Raw genomic sequence first — 10,934 nt, 5'->3', positions numbered from 1 at the left:
ACAGCAGCAGGTAGTTCAGCAGCAGCTAGATGCACAGGCTGAGATGCAGGCAAAGCTTCAGGCCAACATGATTTGCCAGCAGGAGCAGCAGATGGTCTTCTTGCAGTCTCTTCAATAGTAGTAGCAGGCCATGTTCTCAACACTTCAATCGGATAGAGAGAACAATGCTCGCATATTCTTTTTCCCGTTCCAGCACACCGGGCTTCAGTTATCAGTTGCACCTCCAGCACCAGCTCCAACCGCCAGTCCTCTCCCAGGCAGCGTCAGCGGACTTTTGACTCCTATGGGATCAGACTTTCCACTGTCAGTTCTTTTCACCACCAGAGTACCTTCTCAGCCTGTTAGAATGTCTTTGAGGCCAGTGCTTACTTCACTGACATCAGCTCTACCCACTGGACCTCTCTGTTTCGAGGAGCCTCCTGTTGTGCCTCCAGCTATCTTGCAGCCTGCGCTAGATGAGGTCGGTCCTACTCTTTAGGGGGTGCTCAGTCAGGTTGACCAGGAGATGGCCGCCCAGGGTGTTGACACCTCCAGCTCCCACCCTTGTCCAGACACAGTGCAGAGTTAAACTGTAGCAGGAGCATCCTCTCCAGCCGATGACGCTGCGTTGAGCTTATTTCATCTGCATTTGACTCTGAGACCGATGCCTCTCAGTTCATGGTGCAACCTTCTTCGGCAGCGTCAGCTTCCTCATCTCCTCTAGCTCCAAATGTGTAGATGTGTTCTCTTTTTGGCGCTTAGATGCTAAAGGGGGAGAGAGTCTAGTGCTAGGAGAAGTTTTGGAGAGAGATAGCTAGTCTTGAGTGTCAAGAGAGCTTGCTAGTTTTAGGGGGAGTCTAGTTTAACTTTTGGGTGGCTAGGTTCAGCTTGTTGGATCTTATGGATTTTGATGTAATGATAGGCCATTTGGTTCTTAATCGATGTGTTTAGCTTGTCATCTCATTGTGTTTTATTTCATGCGTACTTAATTCTATTTGTACTAGCATGATAGTTTGTTCTAGTGCCAGGTTTTCTCTTGCTTTTTTGATTATATGTTGTTAATTGCCTAGTATGCTAGGGTGTACTTCAATTCATATCTATATCTTCTCATATCCGTCGTCATCAATCACTAAAAAAGGGGAGATGGTAGCATCTAGGGTCCTAGATATGTGGTAAGTGTTTCGGTGATTAATGACAGTCGTATCATTGTGGCTAACAATTTGTTTTGAAGGGAATAAAAAATTTAGTTCACAATGATAATTGGGTATTCTTAGTCCCTAAGGTGATTATGTGGACGATCAAAGGACTTATGCATCAAGATTATGGATTTTCTAGTTCTAAGTGTCGCAAAGGAGATGAAGGATAGTTAGAGTAGTATAGGTCATTTTTACTTAGTTTTTTTACCGTGATATAAAGATGGGCTAAGAGTAGTAGCTTTACCTAATGAGTTTAGACTTGGTTTGATACGCAATTTTGAAATTCTAGCACTAGATAGCTCATAGAAGCCTATGGTTGATATGTCGAGAAGCTAGAGCTCAAGAAAGTTTGAATTGGATGAGCTTAGAGAAATTTACCTCACCGGATGATCCGGTCTATGTGAAGTGATTTCACCGGAGCATATGGTTATCTCAAGACAGAAAACACTCTAGATTCATCGATGCTCTTATGAACAAAGTGATGTAATCACCGGATGATTTTAAATCTGGGTGACACGTGATCAAAATTGTTAGAAGTGTTACACTGGATAGTCCGGTGTTAGTGTGGTGAGAGCACCGGTCTATTTTCAGCAGAAGGGGTGTTGCCAGGAAAAATTGAAGTTCAACTCACCGAATTATTCGGTGATGCAATGATGATTGCAATGGACTAATTATTCCAGAGGCGATTCTAGGTGAAGAATTTTGGATCTCAGTTCACCAGATGGTCCGGTCATCATGGTGTGTACATCGGACCAATTCTTACAGAGAACAGTTTCTGGTGGTAGAAGAAACTTCAATCACCGGATGGTCCGGTGAAGGCTAGAATGGATCACCGGAGTAATATTTTTAGAGAGGGTTGTTTCGGTTGGATTGAATGAGTTTACTCACTGGATAGTCTGGTGATAGACACATATGCACACCGGAGCTTTTCTACCAGAGAAGATTTTGGGGGCAAAAGAAGTTCAACCCACTAGATAGTCCGGTGATAGCAATGAAATCATCACCAGAGCTTATTTTCCAAAGAGGGTTGCAACGGGCAATTTAGCTAGTTTGACATATAGAATAGTCTGATGTTAGGTCGGTGTTCACCAGATGATGGCACCGGACTATTTCTTAGCAGTAACAGCTAATGACAGCTAGCACAGTGGCAATGGAAGTTTGTACTCACCGGATTGTTCGATGTAAGTAAGGAGATACTCACCAGATCATCCGGTGTTAACAGAAAAATTGGGTGGTTAGGCAACGGCTATAATTTGGACCTCTAGCCTATAAATACCCCTCCACTTGGTTTCATTTGGCTCTCTCGTGACTCAGAGGAGTTTATACACTGTGTGTGTCATCAAGAAGAAAGAGAGAGCACTTGAGTTGATTTTCAGGTCTCTAATTGAAGATTAAAGACATCATTAGTGCTTGAAGAGTAGCAAGTGTGCATCTGGCTATAGTATATGTTTGATCTTGGTCAAGTAAATCTATTGGCTTGTTACTCTTGGTGGTTGGCAACACCTAGCCGGTCTTTGGTGATTGATGGTGTCTCGGTGAGCTATTGGAGTTCTTGTGGGAGTCTTGGGAAGTGTTATGTACTTGGTTTGATGCCTACCAATACGGAGATGGAGAAGTGGTAATCATAAGAGAGCACTTGAGTCTTGCTGACTCAAGGGGGACCAATATCCTGGGTAGATGCTAGCTATTGAACTTGGGTATGCTCTTTCCTTTTGACTAGTGACTCATTCCAATATAAAGGACGGACACATTTGGCATGGGGCTCGAACCTTGTTCCGAGATGTTTTTGCTGGTATTGATCCAGACTTGGATGCTCAAGTGGAATTTGGAACATTCCAAAAAGTTGGAGATCCGCACAATTTCTCGATGTTTCGATGAGAATTTCTTGACTTTCCATATATAGAAAGAGATAGACGTTCTTAGAAAATCAAGTAAACCACTGCCCAGGATTTCTTTATGGGGCTCGCCCCATCCTATAATGTTTCACACACTAGAAAAAACCAGAACGAAGCAAACTTCGAGGACTAAGAGGGTGCCAACTCCTCGATACCTCGGGAAAAATTCAGTGTTCTTTTGTCCATTTCTTAACTATTCCATAATTTAATTTGAGCATTTGCATTCTTGCAAGCTTTCAATTCCGCATTTTCTTAGTGTCTTTGCTTTCTTGTTTAGTTGTCTTCTCCTAGCTTGTTTATGTAGTCGCATTTCTTTTCATCTAGACTAAGATTGCTCTTTGTTCTAGTTTTCAGTATAAGTTTTTAATTGTCCAATTCACCCTCACTCCTAGGCCATTCAATCCTTTCAGCGAGGCATGAGAATACAATACGAGCATATACTAATCTCCTTGTATCGGCATGAGAATGCAATATAATATTAAAGGGAGGCTTTGTTCATAATGTGGCATTTCGGTTAGTCTTCAGAATTCAGATTAATGAGCTTGTAGGACTGGTTTTCTAGAGATAAATTTCATTTTTATACTTTCTTCAGATGTGTTTGGTTGGAGGACCAGAATGGATGGGTTAGGGCTATTCAGTTTTTTGGATGGGATGAGTCAGTTTTTTTTTAGTTGGATATATATGATGATCTAATTTTCTGTTTAGTTAGAAGGATAATAATAATAGACAGTATGCGTAATTTTTCTGTTTAGTTGGAGGGATAGAATGACCGGTTTGGTTGTGATGACCTCTTTATGAATGAAGGGTGAGATTACCACCTCTATGATTTTTGTCTCCCTCATGTTTTGTGATGCCTAATGTCTCATAATTTAAATCACTTAGCTCTCTTAAATCAAGGACAGAGCTTGCCAAAAAAAAAAATTCAAAGAAAAACTACTGTTGGTAGTCGGTAGGAAGCTAATGATGAATCCCAACATGAATGCAAGCAAGCCTAACCGGCCTAATAATCCGGCCTAAGCTAAGGATCAGGTAAGGAACATTGATACCCTTTGACTGACTTGCTCGAATGTGTTCAGACTTAAGGCATAAGTATTTCATATGTGATCTTGATCTATTGTAAGTTTCATAAATAATACGGAGTACCATCCTAACCTACGTCGGCAAGCACCCAATTACATGCATTACAGATTCTTATCGACCATCTAAGTCTCCGGACAAGTCAATTTCTTTACCTGATCGAAATCTTGTTGGGCTGCTTTATATAGACAACTGCAGCAGCACAGTACAGCCATTCATCTCATAACCTCAGCCAGTCAGTCCCTTCGGTTGTCTCTTCTCCAGTATCCTTGAGGTGTTCTTCTCCAGGTTAGTGCTTCTAACGATCTGGTTTTCAAATGATTTTTGGTGTTTATGCGGTATCTTTCTTACATATGTCGTCTTTTTTTTATTTTGCGAGTTGGCGATTGTTGTTTTGAGCAAGTTTTCTACCTAGAGCCTGTGGCTAAAACCTTGTAATAATAAACATCTACGTGCAATTATGTAAAGAAGTTGGTTGTTTTGAGAGTTGAAGATTGTTGCTTTACTCCATCATTAAAAAATATGCGGTTTAAGTACTGTCTCGTTCCTATGAAAGTAGAGAAGTTGTAACATTCCATTAGCTTTAGTTGCTGTAGCTCACATAACAACTATCTAAGTTGTCAGGAATGGCTAGTCTTCTAAGTACATTACCGAAGAATCTACCAGCAAGCTTTCCGAAGCAAATTACGGATGATTTCTCTCCTGGTCGAGAACTTGGTAAAGGTGCTTTTGGAACCGTATATAAGGTATGGTTATGCCCGATCCTTTTTCGGCCTTGTCAAGAGTCGATTAAAAACATACAGATACATATAGATAATGCATGCGACTTTAAACAGGGGATTCTGCAGGATAGGGAAATAATTGCTGTGAAAAAGCTTGGAGAAAATTCTCCAATTGAACGTGAGAAAACATTTATGAACGAGGCTGGAAATCTTATGGCGGTCCAACATGAAAATATAGTAAAGTTGGTTGGCTTCTGCCATGAATCACAGAAGAAAGTGGTGGAACACAGTCGAAAATATATTATTGTAGATGCAGCTGAAACTTTGCTATGCGTATCTACCTAAGGGAAGCCTTGACAAGTATCTTTTTGGTAGAGGACTTTTACGGTACACAATACTACTAGTAGAATGACACTAGTATTAGTTAGGGTATTATTGTAAATGGACAATTAATTGATAGTTTTTAGGGTTGACTGATGATCATGATCTTGGAGCAGGTTCTTGTCAATTCTGCGGGTTGAATGCTCGCAACGGACGACGAACGCCGTGATCAAGCGGTGGACGACGGTGACTAAACTCATCGGGAAAGGCCATCGTCGCCATGCGAAAGCAGCTGTACGAGCAGAATTCAGGTGCCTTTGACGGTTTCAGGGACGAATACTTACTGGCCATCTCAGAGAACCGCATCTTGATCCTTCTCGAGTTCACGGATGGATTCACCGGTATCGCATCGCACGAGAAGCTCTTATACATCCTCAGCATGTACGAGGCTCTAAGCGATGCTGCTCCCGACCTCCTGATCTTGTTCTGCGGGGCGCGCAAGGAGCTCATTTCTGAGAAGACGCAGGATATCCTCACCAAATTGGCCGACGCGATGAAGACTATGATCAGCGGCCTCATGGCCAAGATCTGAAGTGATTGTTCGCACACGCCGATGAGGGAGCCTGTCATTCCTTTTCTTTCCAATATTGTCCTCATACTAATCATATTACTCCTAAATACTACTTATACTATTGGTATGAAAGAACACTAGTATTAACAGATCTGGACCGTTGGATGTCTAATACTAGTGTCATTCTACTAGTAGTATTGTGTACCGTAAAAGTCCTCTTTTGGTATGTAACTCAATATCCGACATATTGGCCTCTGTTTTTTTTGTGTTTACACTATTCTGCCGACTTCTCCCCTAACCCCACCGCCTCCGACCTCCTCCCCGTCACGTCCTCCCCTTCCCCTCGCACCACCACCAGCCGCTTGCCACCATGGGATTGGTCCCGCGGCAAGGCGACGTTGTCTGCACTGGGATCCCCCATGGATGGTGTCGTGTAGCCGACTAGGAAGGAGGTGCCGGTGGGGACCGGAGAAGTGTGGTGGCTAGGTGGAAATAAGACGAGGATGGGGAGGGGACTCAACTTTTATAGATGAGAGAGGGAGCTAGTGATTGGGTGAGCTCGGGTCAAGGGATAGCCATGAGCACGAGCACGGTGAGAGACCCCTCCCTCTCTTGTGCTCGCCTCGCTTGGTCGCCGGTGATGTTGAAGATGAAGACCCCGTGGTTGCATGGCGGCAAGGCGCGCCACGCCCTTGTTGTGGTGGCAATGGGGCGAAGGCGAAGGCCGCAGCAGCCGAGGGTAGCTCACCGTCCAGAGAGCTCTCGCTGCAGCTGGAGCACGTCTCCCTCATCTCCTTCCTCTCTAACCGTCATGAGACTGGCCCCACGCCCTTCGCGGCGCTCCTGGAGGAGGAGAGCTCTCGGGACGACCCGACCCCACCGCCTCAGCTGCAGCCACGGCCGTCGCCACAGCCGCAGGCCTTGCTCATGGAGACCGACGAGCCCATGGAGGAGAAGGATTGCTGCATCCGTAGCTAGGATTTCTTGTGGTATGTTCTGATTACCTATGTGTTGGTGTGTTTGCAGTATGCTATCAGATATACCCTCTTCCTCTTGTCTCTGTTCTGCAGCACCCCGGACTACATCACGCCGGAGATGCCGTAGCTGCTAACAATTTCGAGGCCAATAAGGTGGGGAAGGTGAGATTTTTATTTTGGTGGAGGGTGGGGTGCAGTTGCATTATCAATTTATCAATGTGTTATGTCGAGTTTCACTACTCCCTCATTCCTTAGGTGGCAATCTGCAGGAGAATACCCCTTGCCCCAAATCTCCAAAGAAGTCAGTGAATGCTCAGAGCAAGAGGTACATGAGAGGTGAGTGAAACTACCACCCCTCAAACTGATTTCCGATTGATTGGAATGTTGCACCATGTTTCTGCTACAAGATCCAATCAACAATCCTTGTGAACTCAACATCGATGTGCTTGCTCCGTTTCCTTGTTCCTGCATAAGTGTGTGAATACCAATGCTTGCAGATTGTTCTCCCAAAGGTCTCGAATCCACCGACTTTTCTTTCGACCAGCAGATTACTCTAGTCCAGTTTGACACTCTAAGTGGGTTAGTTATGTCTCCCAGTCGGCAGTGGCTTTGCCCTCCCGGGTGACGCCTCCACCATGCAACAAGAATTCGTACCTGAATACGGATCCCCTAATAGATGATGATGTTTATGGCGGGAGGCAATGCAAATCATCATGTTTCATTTATACATTTTGTGTTATCAGAACATGTTTATTCCCCTATCATGCATTTGTTTGTTAGGATTCCTACTAATAAGGCTAATATGCATGTCTTTTCAACGCTCTATGTGATAAAAACATTGATTGCATTATCTTTGTATCAGTACTCAGAAAGCACTGACTACCTATTTTTTTAAAAATGGGAAGGGTTTTCTCCTTCAATTGGTGGCAATGGTCTTTCACACTACAGAATTGATTTCCATGAAATTGATGTATGCACTGAATATATGCTGCTTATATATGTTCATGTTTTATACACAGATAAGGTGACATGCTTAATCCCCAGAAAATTGGTCATGGAAACTTCAGTGTTGTGTTCAAAATTCTGAACAGGATAGATGCGAGCTAGGGTTTCGGTGGGGCGCGGCAAAGCTCACGGGCGGCGAGATGGAGCCGTGGCTCGGTGTCATGTAGCGACGGGTGGTAGAGGACTCAGGCATGTGCGAGCAGGCAGGGCAAGCACGCGCTCCAGGATGATAGGCCACGGGCACGAGCACTCGTTCGGTTGGCTTTGAAGGTAAGCCATCTCGGCTATTTCTGGGGGGCAAAAATACGAATTTGTACAATATACGTGAGTGTATTTAATAAAATGGATAATTTTTTCTGTATTTATGATTTTAGCATCTGTATTCGGCGTAGGGTGTGCCGAAAATAGATTTTCAGGGCACGGTGTACCGAAAAAAGGCATTTTCGGCACACCGTGCACCGAATACAGGGGAAAGTGTATTTGGCACAGCGTGTGCCGAAAATCACATGTATACGGCACATGGTGTGCCGAAATACATGTTTTTTTGTGTTGCCCGTGCGGCCGGTTCGATTCCATGTTACCGGTATTTTGTTATTTCATGTAATTGGCAACTTTCAACTAAATTTGAAACAAGTTGTTAATTTAACTGTCATTTTATCTCAGTGATTTGGCGCTTCATTTATGTACCGGTGTGTTGTTATTTCATGTAATTAGTAACTTTGAACAAAATTAGAAATTAGTTGCTAATTTAACTGTACATTTTAAAATGCATGAGTAAGATAGCATATACTCTCTAAGGCGGCAAGCAGTCTTAACACTTAGGTATGTTTGAACATGCACAACATCAACCCTTGTATCATTGATCATCTCAAGATGGCGGCGGAAACTGACGACGTAGATTAGCGAAAGAATGCCAGTTGTGCCAGTTAAGGCTATCAGGGTAAGGTAGTTGTCATCTCCGAGGTGGTGGTTGGAAGTTAGGAGGACGGATACAAGAAAAGCCGACATCATCTTCACAGTCATCATGGTCCTCCAGAGATGGAGGCCTCGGAGGCAGGGGTTGAGGTGGCATGAAATCCTCGTCTTAAGGTATCACGGTACGAGAACGTGCGCTTGTAGTGTTCATTGAACCTTCTCCTGTATGGCTGGTGGAATGTTGAGGCATTAGTGGCATGAAATCATCATCAGCTCTTGTACCCCTTAGGTTCGCTGATCTTCGTCGTCTTCTACGCGAACCAGATATCACACCCCCACCGAAGAGCATATGTATTGCCAAGAAGTGTGGGATTTCTTTGTTGATTAACTCTGCGTCTTCTGGGAACGCCTAAAGCAGAAGAGGGGTATCCGAATCAATAGTAATAAGATAAGTATGGTGATCAAATAGAAAATGACGAACCTATATGTGGGATGCATACTGGTCGGGCAACATCGCCATCCTTCTTTGCCTCATACAGAAACTCAGTACAGAAGGGTGGTCGGCTAGTTCGCACACCCTGAGGTATATTTGGCGGCGCTCATGCAAGAGGGTCCTAAGGCCGTCGGTTGTTACATGTAAGAGTGGAACGGTGAATGCAGAACATGGCGGTCTTGCATGCAATTTAGACACAGCTTGGATTAGGTTGCTATGTTTGAAGGGATCATCCTTTCCTTCATGCACAACCTGCAAGGAGATAGTTAATGCTATATTGATCGTTGTAGGTGTTCATGGGAAGCCAGTACTAGAATATCCCGCCATATAGGTATTGATCTTTCACTGTAACTTTTTTGCTCTGCACCAAAGCACGAATTACTGGTTATTTAATAAACATTAAACAGGTATAAAATATTGTAAATGATATATACAAATGCTTAATAAGTTACTCATAAATAAGTTATGTGTCCTAATTAGTTGACAAAGATTATGTAAATTAAATGTAATTACTTGAACACTAAAGTGTATGGCATAGTACAAATTAGTACATAATATAGTGAATAACACATAGTACAGATGAGTATACAAAATAGATGAGTGCACAATATATTGCACTAGCTCATTAACGACACCGACGCCACAAGCAATCTTCAGGAGTGTAAGCTTCTGGCGGGTGTGTGGCCCTCATCCCAGTGGCCTGAGCTGGCCACTACCACGTGTGCCCTTGGTCATCATCTTCATCGTTGTGCTGTTTTCCAACTCCACCGAATGTGTATCCAGAACCGCTAACTCGACCTTGCATGTACCACGATGTAGGATCGTCATGCTGGAGTGTGGATGCCGGTAGTACGTGCTCGGATGGAGTCCGAAATGCTGAAGTCTCAGCTTCCTGGTACCACTGTGAACCCCCATGTGCATCGGGATATTGGGGGTATTGGCCGCTCAGTAGCTCGGTGAAGCTGCCCGCTTGCAATGCAGTAGCCCAGTCAAAATCTTGTGTGCCGCTCCAGGTATCCCCAGTTAGATAGGGTGTTATACTCAACAATGGTACAATCTAGCAGCCTAGCACCATGAAAGTATTGGATCGCCGGCACCGGGTCATCATTGTCAGCACCTTCTTCGTCCCCACTACCACCGGCTTCATCATCCATGCATCCTGCATCTACCTCACCATGGTCCGCTTCGGGTCCCTCTGTACCGGAAGTGCCCTCCCCAACATTCCCTCCCGCCTCATCATGCATCACATTATGGTCTGATCCTTCCACGCTAGGCAGCGTTTCACCATGCACCGGTCGTGATACTATGTTTACGTACACTCCCATTTCAAAGTTCTCCTCTAATGTCTTGCGTGAGTACAAGGCCCATCCGTTGTTCCTTCTCAAATCAAACAACGTATGGACAATGAGCGAGTTGTTTGGCATAAGCCGTGGCCGCACACCCTCTAGGACAACATTGTAGGACTGCTGGTTCAGAGGCAGAAGTATCATAACATGTGATTTTAAGACTTCTAAATCAATAGATAGCTCAACCGTACTCTCTACGTGCTGGCGGTTCTAAATTGACACGAGTTTCCCATGCAAAACAGCGGGACATTCTCCATAATAAATATGGATAGTCATAGCGTCTCTGCTAAACAAACGTAAATGGCCAAATAACTACTTAGATGTATGTTCGATACCTACTATATTTTATCAATTTAATACCATTTAAACAATGTATTCGAATGGAATAAATACTCTACTTTCTCTAATTATATTTTTTATTCTACATAATAAGTACA

At 43.8% G+C, this 10,934-nt stretch overlaps 1 long non-coding RNA gene across 2 annotated transcripts; it reads left to right on the top strand.

The window, feature by feature from the left end:
• Positions 1-6,053: 6,053 nt before the first annotated feature.
• On the top strand, positions 6,054-8,377 carry LOC133887101 (uncharacterized). 2 transcript variants are annotated; one of them, XR_009903521.1, is made up of 4 exons: positions 6,054-6,750; positions 6,832-6,900; positions 7,008-7,074; positions 7,758-8,377. It is a non-coding gene; the product is annotated as an uncharacterized LOC133887101 (long non-coding RNA). The 2 variants fall into 2 exon arrangements; XR_009903520.1 differs by having other exon boundaries at positions 6,054-6,900.
• Positions 8,378-10,934: the final 2,557 nt, after the last annotated feature.

Source organism: Phragmites australis, chromosome 12, assembly GCF_958298935.1.
Source record: "Phragmites australis chromosome 12, lpPhrAust1.1, whole genome shotgun sequence".
NCBI lineage: Eukaryota > Viridiplantae > Streptophyta > Magnoliopsida > Poales > Poaceae > Phragmites > Phragmites australis.
This window is presented reverse-complemented; position numbering and strand designations above follow the sequence as displayed.